The following is a 25,155-nucleotide window of genomic DNA, read 5'->3' on the forward strand; positions in this document are numbered from 1 at the left end:
TGCTCCTAATACTGGGGCAAATGTGCAACAATTTGGACTAAAGAAGCGGTTATTGTCGAAAATCACTATATGCAGTCCGAGCCCAGATGTGGAAACAGTGTAATAGAATACATGTGCTTACTACATGTGGTAATAAGCAACATAAGAGATTCCACAGACACCGAATTCACAAAACACAAGGAAATCTGCGTGCTATTTTCAAACAGAGTGGTCCTCGCCAATATTTCAAGATCAAGAAATACTACACTGAAAGTCACTTTACATAAGTGTAAATGCCATTATGGTGTGAGGAGCAGGCACTTTGAGGAGGTAAGGAGAGGTCCAGAGACCAAGGCGGAGGACCCTAGTGAAGGCCAATCAGAAATGGCTGACCCTTCCGCTCCCCAACATTGGTTATTGTTACCTCCTAAACCCTGGAGGCGAGAGGAAATCAAACTATACATGGAATAATACTTCATGTTACCAAAAACTCACTAGTTTTCAGAAACGCACATAGCCGTATGCATTGGACCTGTTGCCGAAAAGCAGCCAGCTAATGAATCTCAGGATCACAGCTGATGCCGCCAGAGGATAGTGAAGGGACTAGTGGTGCGCGCTGCTGCAGCCCTCTCGTGATTCATCTCATCAGCGCGTGCATCCCTGCACAGCGAGCGCCCCAGATTCATTGCTGGCTGTGCCAGGGTTTGCCTGCTCTACTTACAGCTCTAACAAGCCCGGGCTGCTCAATCACATCCACTCCCCCAGGACACCCCTTGCAAAACCAGACGCGTGCATGTCTCTTAAACAAGCGCGCAGTGGGAGCGTGAGAGCGCGGAGAGGAGACACCATGCGTGTGCACATCGGATGTCCATGCGCGCACATGGTTTGTCTACCTTCGCTAGCATAAGCCACAACAATAGAGTCGCGCCAAGGCAAAGCAGCGCATGCGCTGCGTTCGCTAGGCGAGAACCAAAGATTAGCAAAACGGCCAAGTTTCGACCCTAAGGTAATCCACAATATATCTTCAGTCCCCGATTTAAATGTTTTGAAGAAGGAAGATGATCAAGTAGAATCCAACCCATCGGGACCTTGTTTTCCTTTGTTGAACCCAAGTGCTCCAATTCAATCCTCCCAAGAGGCATCTGTACTTGATATAAGCGTTCCCCCTACTGCTCAGAGTAATGTGAACCCTAATGCCTCACTATTTGTTTCCTCTTTAGGCAATAACGTTATTTATAATCCTATTGAAAATATTCCTGAGTTAACTTGCCAAATTAATCATCCACCTTTTGCCCCTTACACCTTGGATTTTTTGTTTATTTTTGACCATGAACCATTTATGAATAGGACTTTCCTGTTAGGTTGTTTCGCTGAAATCCCTGGCCTTGAAATTATGCGAAGCAATGACCTTGCTCTGGTTCAAGTTATAATAATCCTAGGGGAGCAAGAGTAACGTTTGCATCTAAAGCTATCTCCCATTTGATAAAGTTACACAGCGATAAATTACGTTGTTGTGTTATTGATGTTTTTTTTTTACCTGACGAGGAGTCAGCCTTAAAAAAAGTGGCCCAAAATCGGATGTCTAACACTTATTCAGAAATCGCCCCAGGGAGCATACCCCACGCGGAGAGAGTATACTGCAGGTCTCCCTTGGTAAAGAAGGCAGGAGGGTATCACTACTCACAGAGAAAAAGAATCAGTATGAATTTTCCGCAGATGAGGAAGATAAGAAATGAAGTTGGGTAGCACGCTCTTAATAAAAATAGATCCCTAGGTGGGATTTCTTCTTAGCAAGGGTATTACGGTGATATCTTGGAACGCAGCCGGTATAAGCACCAACAAAAATAAACTCTTATTTTTGAAAGAGCAGAGCGCAGAAATAAAATGTCTACAAGAGACTTGGATCACAAAGGATTGGTCCACTGAAGATTATATAGTACTGGGCCGGCCTGCGCTCCCTGTGAATAGAGGACATGCTAAAGGAGGTATTGCCATTATGCTAAGTACAAATCTTAGTTGGTCATATAAAGAATTTTTTCATGCCTCCAACTTAATCCAGGCGATTAAGTTAGATCTTAAGGATGCCCAGGATCATTCAAATTCACTGCTGATTGTAAATGTAGATTTACCCCCATGCATCTTACTCTGACTTTTTAAAAGACCTATTCATTTTTATCTCGTCTACCTTAGAAAGGGAAGATTGCAGGTTTCTAATGTTAGTTGGAGATTTGAATTCTAAAGACTCTTCTCACAATATAAGGGTATTCTCTAACACTTAATAAAACGAAGCCCTAAGTATCCAGACTGCCCAATTTACGAATAAAATTAGGACAGATTATAGACGAGCTACATTACTCGAAGGTCTGAGAAGCTCAGACCTTATAAATGCGAATGGGAGTCTAGAAAATGATATTCCAGCAAATTATACACATAAGGACCCAACAGTTAGATCCATCATAGAGTATCTAATTGTTTCAGCAGAGTTCTTTTGTAATCTCATAAGTATGGACGTTTTGGGAACTGATTTTAGCGACCATATGTTGATCTGCTCCAAATTTAATTTTAATTGTGCTAAGGTAGGTCCCTGGAACTTTAAAGGCAGCACAGTAGGGTTCAATGCAACAAATGGTAGAATTCACTGGAACACTCAAGCGACCGCTAAATTAAAATCGAACGCAACAGCTTTGATAAAAGATCAGCAGCATTTAGTAATGGCCGAGTGTGACTCTCCTCAATCTGATTTACTTGAAGCCTTCCCCATAATGTAGGTTCTTTGGCTACATTATGTAAGTCATCGCATGCTCCATCTAAACGGAGATCATATTTTAATCAAATGCTTACCTTAAATAGGGAAATAAATAAATTGGTGAGGGTCCAGTTCCTGAATTATTCTATCGAAAGAAGTAATCTAATAAATGTATTAAAGAGGAAATGGCAGAGGAAAAAACGCTCCTTAAAACAAATAAAAGAAGATGGCGCATGGGTGCAGTTAAAAGAGGAGGCTTCAATAAATAACTCTAAAAAGTTTTGGGAAATTATCGCTGACTGCTGTGGCACAAGTGTGAAATCTCTCCCCATTTCTATTAAAATAGAGGATTGGAAACTCCACCTGGTAGATCTCTACTCTGCACATTTTAATTCTATTAGTTTTGCTGCACCTGACTCCTTTGAAACTCCTTTATTCAACTATGTTCATTCATTGAATGACGTAGTTAGATTTATTACAAAAATGAGATCTTCAGGAGCAATGGGTCCAGAGGAAATACCCATGAGGGTAATCAAAAAGGATCCACTTTTGTGGGCTACGTACTTCGCTCCATTGTTTAATTCCTGTTACTCTCTGGGGAAGACACCACCATCTTGGTCCGGAAGCATTTTAATCCGTCTGTACAAAAAGGGCCCTAGAACCCATCCAGGTAACTATCGACAAATAGTCTTATTAGATGCAGCAGGGAAAGTATTTGCACGTAGCATTCTCTATCACATCACGGAATGGGCGAGGGAGAAGAAGGTCCTCCCAATAGAACAAGCAAGTTTTAGGAAAAATCATTCCACCCTTGATAACATCTCCATGTTGAAACTAATTGAGGAGAAATACACAATCTCTCGTAGGTCAAACGTTTATACGGCCTTCATAGAGTTTAACGGCCCTTGATAAGGTAGACTGACCATTACTATGGAGAAAATTACATAATATGGGTCTGCCTGCTCCCCTACTAGCCTTAATTATTGCATTACATTCTCAAACATGGTTCCAGGTACTAATGGGAGGAAATCAAGGCTTATCATCTGTAATTCCCATAGCAAGTGGACTGAAACAAGATTGCCTACTAGCACCACTACTATTCTCCTTATAGATAGCTGATTTACCCGATTGTTATTCCCAGTTAGAGGGAGATGCACCAAAGATAGGCAGCCGTTCTTTCGCATGTCTCCTTTATGCAGATGATATAGTAGTGATGGACCTAACCCCTATTGGGCTGAATAAAAAGCTGATATCATTACAGAATTAAACAATGGATCATTTTTTTTGAAGATAAATGTATCGAAAAGCAAAATTCTAATCATGAAATGCAACAGAGGTAGAAACTCAAGTAATTTTAAGTGGCAAATTGGTCTTGAAAAACTGGAGGTGATAGATTCATACCTCTACTTAAGGAAACTATTAGCGAGTAATACGAAAAATAAACTGCATATTGAACAAAGTTCCTGTAAAGCTATATCCCACGCTAATGGTCTGTGTATATTTTATAGTGCAATGGGCAGAAGGCATTTATGTATGTATTTATGTTGCATTGAGAAGAGTGTAATTAGGAAATAAGGTCCTCCGCCCTAGAAAGCATCACATTAAAAAACGGTCGCAAACTAATAGTATAGCGGGGAGGACAAGCGGTGAAATCACCAAATGTTGACATAGGTGCCTCCTAAATCCGGACATGGATTGTGACATGTTAAGCCATGTAAAGAATTAAAATGTAGAAGTGAGAAACCACTGGTTAAGATAATTGTATGTTTTTCGGTTGTCGTGTGCATATGAATGTCAATGAAGCCCCTGAATGCCTATATGGGCGCTGCCAGCAGTGTTTTTTTTTTTTTTTTACCTTTGTAAGGTGGCTTTTTAAACAAGCATTTACAATGCAATGGTCTCAGCAATATTATAGGTAGAGCTATTGGTATTGCTCATTATTTTTTTTATCATTTTTGTATCCCTAAATAAATGGCATTGTCATTTCTATTGCCATTAGCTTTTTTTTGCATATGTTTGAATTTTTTGAATTTTTGAATCCAGATATAGAATACAACAAGTAACATTACACCTACAACAAGCCAGGGCTATCAGCTTTGTCAATGGTTGTTAGTTGCATAAAATAAATAAGCAACGACTATGGCTGTGTTGTATATAATATTGAAAATGTTTCAGTTTTTAAAATGATGAGACTGTGAAAGAACTAAAACGAGTCTCTTTGAAGTTACATCAAAGTCTTTGAGCAGGGGTACTGATGCAGAGTTAAGATTTTCTTTCCCACCCTGAGGGTGAGGGCAGAAATGCAGAGCCCGATAGGGACCCGTCTCTGCAACTGCTTTGAAGAAGCGCCGGTGCTTAGCACCGGCAAGACCCGGCACACTTAAAGCCCTGAAGCGGGTGCCACATTCAGCACTGTGTACTGGAAGATAATCGCAAACAGCTTGGAATTAACAACTGTCTATGACAGACCAAAGCTCTGATGGTGGAGAGAGTGGGTTTGGGATCAGTAGGTTGACAGCTTGTCATGGGCCCTAGTCGAAGTAAGGAAACGCGCCATTGACTGATGTGTGAACTGGGAAACACAGCAATATTCCGAGTGCAATGAGCTACTCTGGCCTGTGTCCCGGTGTCACTGCTCCTGCTGCACCAGTGGAAATTATGCCCCTGTTCGGGGTAGCTGCTCTTCAGCACGCCACGTGATGTACAAATATTCACCATACTGTGTGTCGGGGCCCTGGGCACGCTGGGCGGGGCCTGCCTGGCATGTGATGCCGCTTCCTACTGTACCGCCTGGAATGCGGGTTGCCATAGGAATGTAAGGTCCGTATCCAAACCGCCACCGAGACTCGGCCAGTTTTTCAGGGATGTGCACCACCCTATGCCTCAACCCCTCCACCTCTGTGTGCACGTGCTTGCAGGAGCAGACATGCAGCGTCACCTACCCCCAAACCCCCCCGCCCCCCACACACACACACACACACACAGACGGCCGGGGAGCCGGGCCCGCAGCAGCCGCTCATCTGGTACGCATTTGCAGACTCTGAAGTAAACCTTCATTAAGTGGCAGGAGCACACTGCTTCAGATTCATTCACCAGCGCAGTAAAGCGCTCAGTTTTCTTTCACAGAAGCCCCAGGGGGGGCCTAAAAAGCACCACGTCCAGGGTGAAAATTGATTCTGACGGCGCGTCGCTCTCCGGACTCCCAAATATAAACTCCCCTGCACGTCTCTCACCCTCAGACACTCGCGCCCCTGACTCGGGTTCCGCTGAATTCTCCGACGTCTTTCATGAACTTGCCATATTTATTCAAGAGGTCATGAAAGGAACATTTTGTTTCCCCGCCCCCAGTTATTTTATAGACCTAAATTAAGCCTGCGCCCTCACCTCTGCTCTCAATTGACTGCATGGGAACACTATAAAGAAAATGAAGGGGAAAAACAAGTCACACCCAGCTGCTGATGAATGCGCGTGTTTGTTGGCGATAGTCCAGCGCCTCCACACCGCGAGTGCAAAGGAACCTTCACTGCTCTGCAGAAGCCGTCTCCGCCAGCCCTCCCGCCTCAACCACCCCACGACCCCCCACCCCCTTTATTTTCAGAGAGGCATCGGGTGGCGAAAAAGAAAACAGGCAGCAGCGAACCTGATTCCAGAATAATTATATCTGGCTTCTGTCCGCCTGCGAGTAACGGCTTCCTCTCTCATCACGACGAGTGAGCCTCTGTAGTGCCGAATCGGCATTTTCACCAAAGAGTCACGGGCCCCCAAAAATCGGGAGGGGCTTCTCCCAGCCTGCAATGGAACCATGATCCCGGAGCGCGAGCTGGATGCGAGCTTGGGGCTCTAAAAAGGGAAGACGGCGGAAAATCCAAGCCTCTGCTGCCTGCTCTCTACCTTCCTTGAGACTGCCGCGGCGAGCGAGCCCAGCAGCCAGTCTTCGAGCCGAGACCTAAAAATGGCAGATGGAAGCTTCGAAACCTTTTCGGATTCGGGGGCGTGTCCCTGCTGTTCGAGAAAGGGCGTGGCTAAAAAGTGGAAAGAACAGCACGGAACACGCCCCCGAATCTGAAAAAGACGGAGCCTATTTGGAGGGACGGCTCTCTCCTCCAATGGCTGGCCTCCGTTTAGGAAGCCAGCCAATGGAGGAGAGGCAAAAAGAGAGGCGGGCTAAAGAGCCACTCTCAGAAACATTAAATCTCCGACTTCCGGTTCTGCCTTCGGCAGACCGGACGGTCCTCGACCTAAAAATAATAAATAGAATATAATCTAAACTGTTACACTGCTAGGTGTGTTGGTTAGTAGGCGTGTTGGTGCGGTTATTGGCAGCTCTGTGTAGGAGCAATGGGTGGGGAAAGCTGCAGTGGCCTCCCGAGGAGAGCCCTGCACTTGTTATTTTACAAATCAAGCACTGGTGGTAATCCTCAGGTGAACACATTGACAATGTCTTTATGGTAATCTTCGGACACCTTGGAGAGCCTGTCATAAAGAACGGATTTAAATCTAGAGAGAACTTACAAACAAAGACAGCATACACAAAAGCTTTCTCAAAATACAGCATGAGAGAATTCTTCACACACACAGACACACGCACTTGCACACAGACACACACACACGCATGCACTCGCAAACAGACTTACATGCATGCACTCACACACACACACACACACTCAGACACACACACTCACATGCATGCACGCACACACTCACTCACACATGAACACACACGCACAAGCACGCACACACAGACACACCACCACCGTGGAAGTAAAACTAGCGGCAGGCTGAAACACTAAGTACATAATAAATAAAAAAAACAACAGATAATCTTTATGACACTGACCAAGGTAAACAAAAGTTAGTTCAGGATCTGCAACACTGCACATTCTTCTCTTTGCTCAAGTTTGGCTTGCAACTGTGGGGAGCAAGCTGTGTAGTCGCCAGAGCACTTCCACCTCATAATCTGGAAGCATAAATCACTCCCGCCCTCCCTCTCCCCATTGTTCAGCTCCCATTTCCTGTAAAGTTCAATTCACAGTTTCAGTATATTGTGGTGGCCTTTACATAGTGCATTACACAGTGAGTTACAGCCCTCAGTTCACGACAGGCGACATCGAGACACTTTTACGAAGTGACGTATTCCCTCTTAATGAAGACACACTTGGAATGGAGCATTATTAAACTTAATCAAACGCCTCTTTAGCAGTTGCCTGCTGCGCCTCTTCCCAGCTGAAGGAGTTGTAAAGGTTTGTAAACGCATTATCAACATTATCGCGTGGCTAATAGTGCGAGCGGCTTAAGTTATTGCACCAGGGTAAAAAGAACAATTTAAAAGAAACGAGGATAAAGGCGACAAACGGAGTTGTTGTGACAATACCTTTTAAAGTAGGCGGGCACATCAAAAAAGTAGATGGTACACCAGACACCCACAGCGTTTCCCTTGAGGGAGCAAGCAGGGGCACCATCTGTTTTCAAGATAATTACAAACAGATGGCGCCGATGCTCGCCGCCGCAAGGGAAACGCCAAACATGCACGCGTTGCAATAGAAAGCAATGCAAAACGTGCACGCTTTTAGCCAAAATGCTGATGGATTGCTAAAGGTCCCCTCCGAAGTAGCGCATGCGCGCTACGTAGGCGAGACATAAAGATATCCTCTAGTTCCCATGCTAGTATGGGTGCCCACAATTTGGGAGATGGGCAGATAACTACTGCTTCTAAACTCTATATTATGTACCCATTTCAGAAATGCATAGGTGTCCTTGATACCCATTTTTCACTCTTTATATTTTACTAAATGAATCGCTATATACCGGGTACATAATGAAAAACAATTGCAAGGCGCAGCCTAGTTATTGGCTCTGGGTACCATGGGTTCTTCGTGAACCTACAAGTCCTATATATCACCACAACCATAAGGGTCCAGCGGACGTAACAGTATATTGATTTCAAAGATCTGCCATACTTAGAAGACGTTACAGGTGAAAACGTTGGCACAATTGGCTGTTGTTCTCAACTCTATTTCAATTTATTTTTTATTTTAACTGTCTGCCTGTTCCTGAAAGGTGGGAAGATGCTGATTTTAGCACCACAAACTCTTTGTTGATATCATTTGCGGGAAAAAACCAGACGCTTTCTTCTGCAGCACTTTTTCTCAATTTTTCCCTCAAAACTCAACATTTTTCTGTATTTTCACTAATTTCTTGGTCCTATCAAGTGGAAACCACAAACCCTGGGTACCTTTAGAATCCTCAGGATGTTAGAAGCAAAGGACACAAATTTGTTGTGAATACCTTATGTGGACAAAAGGTTATGGGGGCCTAAGTGCGAACTACCCTAAATAGCCATAAAAGGCTTAGCACGGGGGGGGGGGCAGCAGCAGAGGAGTTAACAGCAAAAAATGGGATTGTTGGAGAGGCTGGTAAACTGGATTAAGATGAGCCTTTACTTGTGAAGTAAAGCGAATTGTAAATTAAGGATATCTCCGTGATGAAAATATGCATATGTAACAGTATTAAAAGAAATCAATGCCTACCTTATGGGCGAGTTAACAAGCAATGGCAGAACCAATAGGACTCACTTACGAGAAAAGAGCTATAGGGCTTATTAATGTGTTCTTTTCAGCCATGATGTACAGCAGTGCAGCTGCCAGGCAGCCAAGTTGAAACCTTTCCTTCTTTTTTTTAATAATAAAACGTTTTTTTTATTACTGGCAGAAGGGAGGGTGGGGTACGAGGCAAGACGGGGGAGGGCATGTGTGGGTGCAACACGGACAACGCACGGTGTAAGGAAATAAACCACTATGACGCCGATACCAGTGTCAGAGTTTTTGTTTTGTTATGGCGGGTGGAGGGCAACACAGGCAACGAAGGTAAGAGGCCGGACAGGTGAGCGGGGGAACACGGACAACAGATGGTGGGAGGCTAATCATGGATAACAGAACGGGAGGATGTTACAAGGACACTGACAAAGGAAGGAAGGAAGGTGAGGGCAAGCACATAGATGGGAATAACTGGTTACTCAGTGTTTTTGGGGTATAGGACAACCGGATATGGGTCATCAAAGCGCAGCTAAAATGCTGCCAAACACGTAATTTTGTGCCATAGTTTTTTTTAATTTGCCACTCCATGCCGCAATATCATGGGGGTTCTGCATAGAGGACAATATGGTGATTTAGAAAGGAAAATGCTTGTGTTCTTAGCTGTAGGCAGTCATTTGTTGTCAAATAACTCTTCGCAAAGCCCTGCCGAAAAAAAAGTACATGTATCTAGGCAACGTAACCCATTTGTAGTGTGGTCAGGGTCTGAAATATGTAGTCACTAGTCTCAGAGTTAATGCAAATGCCTATATATTTGTTTCATGTTATTTGTGTGTGAAGAGTAAAACAAATGCAAAACTAGCCGTGTGCTTGTGGGTTGAATATGTGCTTGTTTTTCATCATGTGGTTTTAATTGTGTCTAGCTAGTAGTGTGGACGAGGACCTGCAAAGGAAAAACAGAGGATAACTTAGAAAGACTGACAAATGGAAAGAAGGGAGAAAATAGAACACAAAAAGAGCAATAGAGAAGAAAGACTTGAAGAGGGAAAACTAGCATAGGTCTATGAAAAGTTCTCTCATGCCAACAATCTTTGATCTCAAGACATGGGAAGCGGAGGACCACCAACGAGGAGCCTAGTCACGGAGGATACCCTGCTGTACAGCGAACACAGAGGAGCTACAGCACAGATGACAGCCAGGAGGAATCGAAACCAAGGAGCTCTGTTGGAGGGAGAATGACCACAGAGCCAAGAGGAAGACCTTGAAATACAGACAAACGACACAGATGGAAGCCGGCACTCACCTGGAAATGCTGTGGTCCCACCATGGTTCTTGGGAGGACCATGACTGACCAGGTGTATGACAGCGGTAGTACAGGTCATGGAGAGTACGGGCATAGAGACTGACGCAAGAGGGCCCATGAGTGACACCTGGGGGGAGGCGGGGGGGGGGGGGAGTGAAACCAGGACAATCGTGCATAGAATCCTGCTTACAGGGCGAGCCCTAGAATCTTCTGGGTTTATTTTCTTTTAGAAGCAAGTCTTGATGGCCTACCTAAGGGTCTTATAATTGTAATGGGGGTTTAGGCAAAGAGTGTGAAGGTATGAGAGCACAGCAGAAGAAAGAATAAAACAGACAGGGGAAATAAAGATACAGAAATACAACAGTACATAGAAAGTAGAACATAGCTGGATACGATAGAGCTGGGAAGAACAGCCATAGATGAGAATTTGAGAGGAACTGGTTATCCAATCATGTTGAGATTTTTTTATTTTATCTGGTTAAAAAGACACTCACGTTTTCCTTTAATCTGAGGACACTGGAGGTCGAGCCCTGTTCAGTCTCTGGAGCTAAGTCTGCAAGGACTGAGCCTAAGAAAAATAAAAGAAATGATTCTGTGAGATCTTGGTAGACTTTTTGAAGAACGTGAGCCTATATGATAAATGGAGAACAATAAAACATTTAAATTCCCTGGGAGGCTTTTAGTTGGCCTGTGTTACAGAACTAAGGCAAACCAATATGTCACACCCTCTTTTTGCCCCCCAAGAGCCTCTGTTCCACGTACAGTCTGTGTGTTTTTAAAGTGTGCTTGAATATGTTTAAGGGTGTCTTTGTTTGTGTGTATGTGTACATCTGTCTGTCTTTGCAGTTGGCAGGGTATGCCCCGACGGGGGTCCCTTGCTCACTTTGCCACTGGATTCAAGCTAGCCTGGCTGCTGAAGGGTGTTACCCCTAAACCGGTTCCAGGATGCTTGTTTCCGGTCCAGGGAAGACCTGGCTTGGCAGTTCGGGCTGGACTGTTCCCATGAGGAGCAGGGTTAAGACTGATTTGCATATGGCTGGGTCTGAAATGGGGTGGCGAAACGAGCTAAAGAATGATGATCGATTCAACCCAGATCTAATAGTGACTTGGGGTGAGTGTCTGAAAGGTTTCAGGGCTCAGTCCATTTAGAAAACTGGCTCTATATATACTACACCAAAAGTAGGTATTGTGTATAGAGTCCAGGTGACCCCAGAGGGAGGCAGAGGTTAAATTTAGATATAACCTTACACTATTTGTGGTAGAGCAGTACGGCAGTATCAGAGGACAGTGTTAAGCATTTGATGTACACACTCAGTCAGCAAATTAATTCACACACTCAAGAACTGAAGTCTAGGCCAATTGTTTTTGTATAAAAAAAAAATATACAGTTTTATTTTAGAACCAAGCAAGCCTGGCACAGGTAAGCATAAAATACTTTGCAGTAATACGTTGCTGAATGTAGAACAGTTTGAAAATGATATAGAAATTATACTTTGCTTGATTTACATGGGATGCAGTAGGCTGCAACACTTAGCAAATATAGTACATTGAAATGAATAGGCTTTTTCAGTAAATTACAGGTAAGTTACTTTTTACGTTACTTTTCTAACTCCGTGCTGGATACCTAGATTCAGCACTGGGGGGCATATGTATCAAACGATTTTTTAATCGCAAACGCTGCGATTCGCAAAATAACAGCGTTTGCGATTAAAAAAATCGGTAATCGGGATGTATGACCCAAATCCCATCGCTAAATTAAGGAATTGCTAATTTAGCGATTTCTTAATTTTGCGTAAGCATTTAAGAAATTGCAAATTGCGATTTCTTAAATGATATGTAAAAAGCACCCAAGTTGTGCGAATTATCCTTAAGAAATCGCAAATTACCACCAACTTCCAGTTGGTGATAATTTGCGATTTCCTTTCAAAATGCACTTTTTTGAATTTTACAAAGTGCCACGTGGCGCTCATACATGCCCTTAGGGCATGTATGTGCGCCGTATGCACACACACGCTCATTTCACCCTTGCACCTTTGAAATTATTCTCAAATTGCGATTAGCAAATTGCGATTCGCTATTTGAGAATTACTTCCCATTCATTCCTATGGGTCTCCTGGCCCATAGAAATGAATGGGCAGGTATTCCTTAATTGCGATTTCGCAATTTGCTAATCGCAATTAAGGAATTTTAAGAAATCGCAAAAAGTTTGCAATTTTTTAAATACATCCCGTTTTGCAATTCTCAAATAGCGATTCTTTAAAAATCGCTGTTTGAGAATCGCAAATGGTGATGTTGATACATATGCCCCCGGGACATTTCCTGCTTACAGGTAAGTAAATACGTTTTGGTTATTTGTGCAATTTTTAAAAAATATTTTTAGATTTCAAAACTCCACTCTTAGAAACGTTTTGGTAGAAAATTGTCAATGTTATCCTATGGAGGAAAAACAGGTCATCGGTTCACAGGTAAGTTATCCACTGTGGGAGTTAAGGTTCTGGGGTAAGACTCAGAGGTCCCCCATAGTCAGTGATGCACTCTTGTTGCACCCTCAGCGGCACTAGGGCGGTTGGGTGTAGTGTTGAGGCCCAATGTTATCCAATGGGGATAAGGGGCCTCCGGTTGGTGGCTGCTGGCAAGCAGGCCACTGGGTTGTGGGAGCAAAGCTCCTAGGGTTTAGGTCACGGCAAATGGGGAAACAAAGTAGCACAAAAGGTGCACCCTTAGTGGCACTGAGGCGGCCGCGTGCAGAGTGCTGTTTTGACGTCGGGTGCCCTGTTTTCAATGGAGAACCTCCGGTTAGCAAAAGCACTGCAGGCAGGGAGATGAAGGACTTCTGGGTGCGACCACCACTTCGAGAGGTAAGTCGGGAAGTTAGGGGTTGGTTAGGCACCGTTGGTTTGGGCACACAGGGCCGCGAGGCGTCGGGTGCAGGGGGTGCCTTTTGGTGTCGGATCTTCTTACCAGCTCCAGATAGCGGTCAAGGGGGCCTTCTGGATTTAGGCTGCAGGCGTCGGCTGGAGGCTTGAGGCAGGTCAGGGGTCACCGGATCTCGGTTTAGGATCACCGGGGTGACCTCCTCATGGTGTTTGCCCACTCGAGTTCGGGCTGTGGATGGCGGGTGCAGAGTGGGGCATATTTGCGGTCTCTGGCTGCTGCCAGAGGTTGCAGTTGAACAAATCCAGTGTTCACGGGAGAAGCAGTCTTTGGAGGTGAAGGCAGGCAGTTTCCTCTGGGGTTTTTGAGGTTCCTGGCTGCAGGACACACCAGGATTTCGCAGGAGCAGGTTCAAGGGGAGACAGGCCGGTAGGGCTGGGGCCAAATCAGTGGGCGTCGTCCTCTTGTTAGCTGGCTGCACGGCTGTTTGGTCCTTCTTCTTTTCTTCTTGTTGTCAGGCTGGATCTGAGGAAGTAAGGTTCAGTGTGCCCCCTAAATACTAGATTTAGAGGCGTTACAGATAGGTAAAGGGCAGGTTCCAATGGGTCCCTTCCTTGGGGTGGGTGCACCCCCTATTGTGCCACCCTACAGTGGGAGGGGTGCAGGTGCCTGCCCCAGGTTGGTTGGGTCCCCTCCCCCCTCCTCAAGATGGTGGGGACTCAGAGTTGTGCTTCACCTCGCCTCCCCCACCTGAGGGGTGGAGTTGGCAGAGGTGGGCACACCTCTCTCCCTCTCTTGTTTTACCCGCCGGTTCTCCCGCCCAAAGTGGGGGGTAGAACCAGTGGGGACCAGTTGCTGAAAGCAGCAAATGGCCTGGAGAGGCTCACAAAGGCAGCATGCCTTTGAAGCTTCCCCTTCATGAACCCTGCCCATCCTGGAGGAGTAGACTTGGCACCTCATCCCAGGGTGTGTATTGTTTCAGGCACCAGAGAGCAGCAGGCAGCATGCCTTTGAAGCTTCCCCTTCATGAACCCTGCCCATCCTGGAGGAGTAGACTTGGCACCTCATCCCAGGGTGTGTATTGTTTCAGGCACCAGAGAGCAGCAGGCTCTCGACCCAGGGGTCCAGAAACATGTCTGGTGGTGGCAGGTGAAAGCAGCCACTCAGCCTTGACACTAGTGGTAGGTTAGTTTTTAGGGGGTATCTCTGAGATGCCCTCTGTGTGCATTGTTCATTAAATCCCACACTGGCATAGGACTGGGTTTAATATGCAGAAAAGTTTGATACCAAACTTCTCAGTTTAGCCATTATGGTGCTGTGGAGTTCGTAATGACAAGTTCCCAGAACCACCTACTCTTAATGGCAGCGTTTCTGGGGTATAGGACAGCCAGATATGGGTCATCAAAGCGCGCCTAAAATGCTACAAAACACATAATTTTGTGTCATACTTTTTTTAAATTTGCCAATCCATGCCGCAGTATCATGGGGGGGGGGGGGGGGGGGGTCTGCACAGAGGACAATATGGTAATTTGGAAAAATGCTTGAGTGGCCCCCAGAGGGCTTCTTAACTGTAGGCAGCCATTTGTTGTCAAATACCTCTTGGCAAAGCCTTGCCGAAAAAAAAGGTCCATGTATCTAGGCAATGCAAACCATTTGTAGTCTGCTCAGGGTCTGAAATATGTAGTGACTAGTCTCAGTGTTAATGCACAAGCCTATATTTTTTTTCATGTTCTTTGTGTGCGAAGAGTAAAACAAATGCAAAACTAGCCTAGTGCTTGTGGGTTGCATATGTGTTTGTTTTTCAGCATGTGGTTTTAATTATGTCTAGCTAGTAGGGTGGATGAGGACCTGCTAAGGAAAAACAGAGGATAACTTAGAAAGACTGACAAATGGAAAGAAGGGAGAAAATAGAATATAAATAGAGAAGAAAGACTTGGAGAAGGAAAACTAGCAAAGGTCTATAAAATGTTCTCTCATGCTGACAATCATTGATCCCAAGACATGGGAAGCGGAGGACCACCAACGAGGAACCTGCTCACTGAGGAGGATACCCTGCTGCACAGGTAACACAGAGGAGCTACAGCATGGATGAAAGCCAGAAGGAATCGAAACCAAGGAGCTCTGTTGGAGGGAGAAGGACCACAGAGCCAAGAGGAAGTCCTCGAAATACAGACAAACGACACCGATGGAAGACGGCACTCACCTGGAAATGCTGTGGTCCCACCATGGTTCATGGGAGGACCATGACTTATCAGGTGCATGACAGCGGTGGTACAGGGACGGAAGAGGTTGGGGAGAGTACGGCCATAGAGGCTGACGTAGGAGGGCGCATGGGTGACACCTGGGGGGCGAGGGGGGGGGCAGAGGGCGAAACCATGACAATTGTGCATAGAATCCTGCTTAAAGGGTGAGCCCTAAAATCTTCTGGGGTTATTTTCTTTTAGAAGCAAGTCTTGATGGCACAGCAGAAGAAGGAATAAACAGACAGGGGAAATAAAGATATAGAAATACAACTGTACATAGAAAGTACAACATAACTGGATACGAATGAGCTGGGAAGAACAGCCATAGATGAGAATTTGAGAGGAATTGGTTATGCAATCATTTTGAGATTTTTTTAACCTGGTTAAAAAAAAGACTCACGTTTTCCTTTAATCTGGGGACACTGGAGGTCGAGCCCCATTCAGTCTCTGGAGCTAGGAAGAGCCTGCAGGGCCTAAGAAAAATAAAAGAAATGATAGCCTTTCTAAAGAATTTGAGCCTGTATGATAAATGGAGAGCAATAAAACATATCATTACCCAGGGAGTCTTGTAGTTGGCCTGTGTTACAGTACTAAAACAAACTGACATAACACACCCTCTGTTTGCCCCAAGAGCCTCTGTTCCATGTACAGTCTGATTGTTTCTAAAGTGTTTGAATATGTTTGAATATGAGTGAGTGAGAGTATGTGTGTTTGTGTGTGTGTGTGTACATCTGTCGGTCTTTGCATTTGGCAGGGTATACCCAGATGTGTGTCCCTTGCTCACTTTGCCACTGGATTCATGCTAGTCTAGCTGATGAGGGGAGTCACCCCGAAACCCGGCCCAGGATGCTGGTTTCTGGTCCAGGGAAGACCTGGCTTGGCAGTTCAGGCTGGACAGTTCCCATGAGGAACAGGATCAAGACAGATTTGCATATGGCTGGGTCTGAACTGGGATGGCAAAGTGAGCTAAAGAACGATAATGGATTCAACTGAGATCTAATAGTGACTGGAGGCGAGTGTGAAAAGTTTCAGCGCTCCGGCCATCATCTCCTCGAGTTTGCTTTGTCTTTGCACCTGGCCTAGTCTGTCTGTCTGTCTGTCTCTGTATTTATCTCAGGCCCCTAGGGTTTTTAAGACAAAAGCAGTCTAGGCTTTGGTCTGGAGGCAAGTATGGCTGTTTGATATTTTTGATGAAGGGGTGTTTGTGGCCCACATCTAACCATGTGCATCTCCATTATGTCTTACGCTGCTTCTCTTCATTATTTTTAAGTTTCTCCTGAGATTTGCTTGCGGGATCTTTGGTTTGTTTTTTTCCTTGCTTCTCATTGGTCAGCACCTGTTGGTTTCACTTTCTTCATTGTATGTTTGTCCCTTCCATGGAGCATGGACAAAGTACTGGTTAATTGCTTCATTTGTGTCCTTCCATGCCTAAAGCTCGGATTCAGGTACTTTTTAAACTTCTTGCTCCATTCAGTTTTTGTTGCTTCCTTGTTGTAGTTGCTTGCCTGTTGCTTGCACTGCACCCTTCCTGCAGTTTTTGTTTGCCACCGCCATCTCCAGTCACCGTTGCTTGTTACATTTGAGTTGCACCTCGCATAATATTTGATCTATGGAGTCTGAGCGAACTAGGCAAACCTAACATCTTGGTTGGAGTGAAATGCAAAATGGTCAGCTATAAGTGTCTTGCATATTATTTTCCCTCTCTCTCTCTCTGCAGGTCCACCCAGGTTGGGTGGGTGTGGGGTGGGGTACCCTAGGACTAGTTAGTTGGTAAATATGCTGCTTTGCTATCCCCTTTTTCCCTCCCTTTCCTGCTGGCCTCCTCCTATCGGAAGGCGTTTGGCAATAAGCTTCTAAGTGTGAGAGAGAGAGACAGCTGCTGGTCGCATGGGTGTACTGAAGGAGAAAATGGCCCGACTAAAAGTAATAAACTGGAATGCCCGAGGCTTGAATGACAGACGGAAAGCGAGGCTGGTAGCTACTTACTTGCACCACCATAAAGCAGACTTCTGCTTTTTGCAGGAGCTACACTTGACATGGAACACTTGGGTGCCCCTGCGTGCAGGCTGGTTTGAGGAGAAACATGTTGCATGCTATTCTAATTATGCAAGGGTGGTGGTCATTCTCATCATGCCTTATGCGACCCACAGGGGCGATACATGATGCGAACAGGCACGCTCGCGGGACACCCAATCAGGCTGATCTCGATATATGGGCCCAATGTAGATGACCCGGACTTCTTCAGAGAGGTCTGGAGGTTAGCAGATACCCTAGGCACAGGGATCGATTCTGTGGGGTGGAGGGGACTTCAATATGGTCATAGATCCCTGCAGAAACAGCTCGGGCCGTGCCCAACGCCCCCACCCCCCAAGGGCAGTGGCACAACTGCAGACTATTATAGCAGACCATAGACTGATAGATATATGGCGCAGTCAAAAAACGCAAACATGGGGGAGGGTACATGTGTATCATCAGTCAACCCCTTTTGGTCCAGAATCGACTTCTGGCTGACCTCAAGAGACATACTCACCTGGGTTTCTACAGTCACCAATCTAGCTAGAACCCTATCTGACCACTCCCCGGTTGAACTGGCTCTGCCGGACTACCCAAGCAGAGCGTTTAGCTGGCGACTTCCATCGGGTGCACTACAGGATCAGGTGTTCCAAGACGCCATCCGATCAGCGATAGTAGAGTAATTTGCGTTAAACGAGTGCACAGTTGATTCCCCTCTATGCTTGAGGAGGCATTTAAATCTGCGCTCACTGCGGGGAAACCTTTAGCGCCTAGAGGAGGAGATACAGGTACTGGAAAGCGAATTTTTTGCCACCAAGAAGTCCGAAACCCTAGGGGATTTTAGGGGTCTGATTGAGGAGTTTAAAGAAGCGGCCATACAGGAGACACACTACCTCGGAAAGGAGGCATGTGCTAGAAGATACGGAGAGGGAGACAGAGAGGGCACAACACTAGCCGGCTTATAAAAAAAACGGGGGCTTGCGACTACATCAGCGAATTACGCACTTCGGACAATGAGGCGGGATTGGTCAGACCTCCGTCCAGGCGGAAATTATATCCTTGTACTCCTCACTTTATGAAGCGAGGCAAAATGTTACCCACCCGGATTTGGTCGACTTTTTTTACTCTATCCAGCTGCTGTGGCTTGGAAACGACCACCGCAGCTATCTGGATGAGCCATTCTCCGAGGAAGAGGTAATCAGGGTCATCCGCGCCTTATTAGTGGATAGGGCTCCCAGACAGGATGGCCTTAAGGCCGCCTTCTACAAAGAATTTGCAACACTGCTTGTTCCACATCTCATAAACATGTATGAGGAATCGCTGGAAGGAAGAACTTCCCTCGTCGCTTTGTGAAGCGCTTATCATTACAATTCTAAAACTGGATAAGAATCCTATGCAGTGTGATTCCTATAGGCCCCTGCCCATGATCAATTTAGATACTAAAATCCTCGCCAAACTCATTGGTGCGAGACTACTTCTGCTGCTGCCCCTCGTGATGCCCCGTGACCAGTGAGGCTTTGTTCCCGGAAAGGCTACATCTCACAATCTACGCACCTTTTTTGCAACAATTCAAGAAATGTACCCCTCACTCAAGCAGCTGCGATATTTCGGGACACCACTAAGGCATTTGATTCCTTAGAATGACCATATTTATTCGCACTCCTTTCCCGATTGTGAATTAGCTCTAAATTCATCAAGTTGATTGCTCTCCTATACTCTTCCCCTATGGGCGAGGCTTCGGATTAACGGGACGATATCCCCCCCTTTCCATGTATCTCGTGGCAAGGATGCCCGTTGTCTCCCCTTCTTTTTGCCAAAGCCATGTAACCCCTGGCGGCCCGATTAAGGCAGCATCACACGCACCGAGGCCTGACATTCGCTCCACGGGTAATACTAGTTACTTTGCATGTGAATGACGTGACCCTGTATGCCAAACATCCGCCCGAAAATTTTGACCCCCTGATCAGGGAGATCACAAGATTCGGAGGCCTCTCTGGCATAAACATTAACTAGGGGAAATTGGTTATCTTTCTGATGACGGCAGTCACAAAACGGTTTCAATCGGAGTATCCACTCTGCTGGGCGGAGGGCCCAGTGAAATTCATAGGAATTTGGCTAAGCCGTAACATTGAGGAACTTGGACAAATAACTACGGGCGACTCATGGACTGGCTGGAAAGTCCAATGGGACGGGGGGCTAGTCAGCCGCTGTCCCTGGCAGGACGAGTGGCTATAGCAAAAATGGTCATTGTCCACAAGTTCCTCTACATGTTTATTGACCTCCCGCTCCCCCTTAGCACTAGTTTCAGACATAGACTGCAATCTGACTTAATATTCCTTGCCTGGGCTGGAAAGAAAAGCAAGGATTTCTAGGGAAACCCTGACCCTACCCTTTTAACAGCGAGGTTTGGGCGAGGTTTGGGCGGCCCAGACATGGAGCTTTACTACAACTGCAAGTACCCAAGCTCAGTTCGGATTTCATTGGATATTCCCAATGCAATTCATGGCGCATACAGCGCTGGAACAAGACCAATTGGCTTGGACGCCGCTGAACACGGTCCTTTATAGGCTACAGACTAGATAACGATCTATGGTAGATACAATGTGCTGTATGGTATGGGCCTGGGAGGGATTGCGACGTAGGGCACAACTGGAGATGTTATATGCCCCCTCTGTGCAAATGCCTTGGCACCCAGCATTGCCGTTCTCGGGGGAATCTCAGTATCTCCTTTTTCTGGAGATGCCTCAGTTCTGACCCGTGTGTTTCTTGTTATGGGCTTGTGTCTCTAAGGTCTTTCTGACAGCCAACAATGCATTGACATTCTCTCCGAGCTTCCTGTATGCTTTCCAGTGGAGGCTACAACTATAACAAGCATTGGCATAGCCAAAGGTCTCCCTTTGGGACCTTATAAGTATTTAATTATGCAGCACAATATCCTTGGTGCAACATCAACTGTTGCATGGCTAAACACTTATAATGTCCCAAAGGCGAGACCTATTGGCTATGCCAATGCTTGTTGTACTTGGCCTGCTCCTGCCCAGATATTACATGTTACTTGGAAACTATTTTAGATGCGTTGCATAAGATGCTGGGGTGTCAGACAGAACGACCCACCTTGATAGCGTTGCTCGGCTAAGTGAGAAATGCTCCTACGACAAGTACATTATTTGACAACAAATGACTGCCCACAACTAAGAAGCCCTCTGGTGGACTCCCAAGCATTTACCTTTCTAAATTACCATATTGTCCTTTATGCAGACCTCTCCTTCTCTCCCCCGGATATTGCGGCACGGAGTGGCAAATTTTAAAACACCATAAATGTGTTATGAAACTATGTGTTTTGTGGCATTTTACTGGCGCTTTGATGATCCATATCTGGTTGTCCTATACCCCAGAAACACGGAGTAGCCAGTTATTCCATTTAATGTTTCTGCTTGCCCCACCTACCCTCCCTCCTTTCTGTGTCAGTGTTGATTGCAGCCTCACCTGCCCTCCCACCTTCTGTTGTCCTTCCTTGTTACTACCCCTAGTTCTCTGTTATCCATGATAGCCTCCCACCATCTGTTGTCCGTGTTGCCCCACTCACCTGTCCACCCTCTTTCCTTCGTTCCACCCGCCGTAACAAAACAAAGACACTGACACCGGTATCCGCGTCATAGTGGTTTATTTCCTTACACCGTTCGTTGTCCGTGTTGCACCCACACATGCCCTCCCCCGTCTTGCCTCGTACCCCACCCTCCCGTCAGCCAGTAATATAAAAAGCTTTTTATTTTTAAATAAAAGCTTTCATCTAGGCTGCCTGGCAGCCTCACTGCTGTACATCATGACTGAAAAGAACACATTAATAAACCCAATAGCTCTTTTCTCGTAAGTGAGACCTATTGGCTTTGCCAATGCTTGTTTAGTCAGCCATTGGGTAAGCATTGATATCTTTTAATACTGTTACAAACATGCATATTTTCCACACAGAGATATCCTTAATTTACAATTAGTTTTGCTTCACAAGTAAAGGCTCATGTAACTCCAGTTTACCAGCCCCTCCAACAATTCCACTTTTTGCTGTTAACAGAAACTGAGCCAAGCTCTGCTACAAAAAATACAGACTCCTTTATTTTGAAATATAAAGATGATTTTTGGATGTAAATACTAAAATAGGAGTTTAATTTTAGACATTACTTAACTGAAAGTGCTAGTCAGCGGATTTATGCATAAATCCAAAATTTTAGCAGCTCAGCACATCCCGGTGGATTAACAAGGCATGGGTCTTAGATGCAAGAGAATAGACAAGAAAGAGTCATGGCGGGCCTCCACGCTCTCTCGTCAAGGAAATTACACTAGTAAAGAAGATGAGGAAAAGCATGCCTCTTACAGCAGAGTGCAACTCAGATGTTTATCACTGTCCTCTCCCCACACCCTACCCTCCAACTCCCCGGGCAGACAGCAGCAAAATGCTGCAGGTACAGGAGATGCGGGGTTCTCATGCCGGCGCAAAGGCTTCACTGAAGACAGCAGAGGCACTCGATGAGGCGCAATTTATCAGAACCATCGACAAGGCCTTGTTTTTTACACTATGGAAACATGGGAACAATAATACAAATGCGACAGGGAGAAAATGCATGCTGGGGCTGTTTTTCATGGTAAGTTAATTCAATAATTCCAGTATCGCAGGACTTCACAAATATTGTAGAAATGTAATTAATCGTGATATGTTTTAGGTTCTAGCTATCAGCTGCTCATACTCAAAATTATGAAACTCTGCTTCACTAGCCAAGCTACCAGCAAGACCTAATTAAAACCAAAATTCATATTGAACCCACAGTTTAAATCAACAGGAGTCTTCATGTCAAAACCTGAGGTGCACCTATGCATCTTTCATAATTGACAGTCTTGTCTCATCATTAGTTCTGGTCTCTTGAACAAAACGCACACTCAATCAGCCAGGCTGCGAATGTTTGATGCTGGTCTGCAAGGAATCAAGCAGATACTTAGGCAGTGGATTGTCAGCTGGGGGTCATTTGTCTCTGTGGATGCTGTTTTCGGAATGTTCATCAGGCAGATACTTAGGCTGTGGAGTGTCAGCTGGGGGTCATTTGTCTCTATGTGGATGCTGTGCTTGGAATGTTCATCAGGCAGATACTTAGGCAGTGGATTGTCAGCAAGGGGTCTTTTGTCTCTATGTGGATGCTGTTCTCAGAATGTTCAGCAGCCTGCTTGGTTCTGGAAGCCACATTAGATTCCCAACAAATTCAGAATCTTACTTTGAAACGCCCGCTGTCAGAGGCATCTCATACACTCCCCAATCCACTAAATCTTCCAAAATACATCCAGCAAGGAGCTTGAATGCCCAGAATATGTGCACCCCAATAAAGGGGCATTTTCATGAACATACCTGTTCATGCAGGCTGTAAGGGAGTATTGCATCAGACTATATACTAGAAGAAAATAAGCATTGGGAAAACCAGTGAATCTCGCTTTACAGACCCATCCAGCTTGCATTGACAGCCATTCATATTTGCAGAGGAAATGTGTATGTATATTTTATCTGAGCGAGACTTTCCAGGTGCATGTGTCTTTGTGTGTTTTTCCATTTGTAGAAAATCTTTGAAATTGACACCTGAACTGTGGTGTCTTTCCCAAAACAAAATGTCATATTTGTGTCCTCTCGAGAAAGCTATTTTCAGGATGTTCCTTTCTTTTCTAACCTTCGAATACTGCCTGCCGATGTCCTGTATGTGTCATTAATTAGTTGAACAAGCTATTGTATTTCTGTATTGCATACAATGTCAACAAAAGCAAGGTGTATGATGGAATGCTTGAATTAATCTCAGGCAGTGGCAGTGCCCCAATCCACATTCCAATCCATTGATTTTTCCCACCATGCAACCCGAGTTTGGACCCAGCCATATCAAACTTTCTGAATGCATGTTCTTTGTATTTAATAGAGACATGATCCCCCTCAGGCCTGCCGCTTGGCCCCACGGGTCCTCTATTCTATAAAATAGGAGTAATACCGACGATGTTTCAGTCAACTCCGTTTACATCCTTCTACCATTTGCCACAAGTATCTTGTGCAAATCCTCTACCGGCTCCTGCATCTCAAAGATCAGTGCTGAGAGTGACATCTCCCTCCTCTTTCAGCACCCAATACATTGCCATCAGCCGAGGCACCTAATGTTTCATCACCGCCGCTGTGACACCATCTGCACCGCAGGACACTCCACCGGCATCGCAGCCTCCGATGCCATCAGCTACTCTGATGTCTCCTCCACTTCAGCTTTTCTCCTCGCTTGCTGCCTCAAAACCTCCTTCAGATAGGGCTGCCTTTGAGGCCTCATAGGGCAAGCAGAGAAGCACCAAGACTTCTAGAAGAAGAAAGATTTGCGATGGGTGACTTCAATCTTCAAGATGACCCAGATGATTGGGACAATGATCGGTATGACCAACCATCCCAAGACCCCACTTACGAGGGCCTGAAAGATGCGAGTGACTTAGATACATCTCCAGAAGGTGCGCTGGTATCTTCCCTCAGGCAACCCTCATCCAGCGGTCACCTCTTACCCCTCTGTACTGAAGAAAACTGCTGAGATATTGAACATACATCTACCTACAGCAGAATTAAATCCTAATATTTTAGCTGAAGTCCTTCATTCCTCTATATATTCATCTGAGCATCTTCTACCATTCATTGAGGTGATCACGGAGTCTATACTGACAATGTGGGGGAAAGCAGCTACCTCTACTGCTGTCTCTTGATCATTCGCAAGAAGATGCAAACCAGCATTGGGAGAGCCCACATTTCATCAGCCCACCCTTCTCCCGAAAGATTAGTGGTTTGGGCCTCGTGTTCATCCAAAACGACCCAGAATCATTTCCCTCAACCCCAGCAGACAGAGAATGTACAAAGATGGTGCATATTGCAAAGAACGTTTTCTCAGTCTAGCATGCCACTAAAATCCCCTCAATGCCACGTGCTTGCTAGGCAGATATGTACATTCTGCAGTAGATACTGCTCAAGCGGTTACCCCCAATTTGTCAGATCATCTTGCTTATCACTTCTCAAAGTTAGTTGCAAATGGATAAACAGCAACCAAACACATTATCAGTGAATTTGATTGTTTGAGTAGCCAGGGTTACAGGTTCATCAATATCCCTTCATCGCCAAGCATGCTCCAGAATTCGGGCTTCTCGTAGTATGTCCAAACTACTTTATGGGACCTACCATTTGATGGCTCCTGACTTTTTGGACCAAAGTCCGACTCTGCTGTGAATGATTTAAGGATAGCAAGGCAACAGTTATATTTTTAGGTTTTCAATTTCAATTAAGATGCTAAATACAATACAAAAAAACGTGGAGGCTTTAGCCAGCGATTCTCCCTTCAGAGCAGTATAGCCTGCAACAGTAGCAACAGTCCAATCTGCTTTACAGGCATCGAAGGGGCCATGGTTGAGGATGAAAGCGAGCTCTTC

The 25,155-nt window shown here is 45.4% G+C and overlaps 1 protein-coding gene across 8 annotated transcripts in view; it reads right to left on the reverse strand.

The window, feature by feature from the left end:
• The window catches only part of LOC146799974 (uncharacterized), an 82,890-nt gene that overhangs the window by 50,266 nt on the left and 7,469 nt on the right, over positions 1-25,155 (reverse strand). For 4 of the 8 annotated variants that reach the window (XM_085620896.1, XM_085620898.1, XM_085620894.1 and 1 more), the window contains exons 2-3: positions 16,076-16,148; positions 11,053-11,126 (exon numbers count right to left, since the gene is read on the reverse strand). The exons of 1 other annotated variant lie outside the window; for it this stretch is intronic. The gene's annotated coding sequence lies outside the window, so the exon portion shown is untranslated. The remainder of the gene's footprint in view (positions 1-11,052; positions 11,127-16,075; positions 16,149-25,155) is intronic. 3 more of the 8 variants (XM_085620900.1, XM_085620899.1, XM_085620897.1) reach the window with 1 other exon arrangement.

The sequence above is a fragment of the Triturus cristatus genome, chromosome 8 (genome assembly GCF_964204655.1).
Source record: "Triturus cristatus chromosome 8, aTriCri1.1, whole genome shotgun sequence".
NCBI classification, from domain to species: domain Eukaryota; kingdom Metazoa; phylum Chordata; class Amphibia; order Caudata; family Salamandridae; genus Triturus; species Triturus cristatus.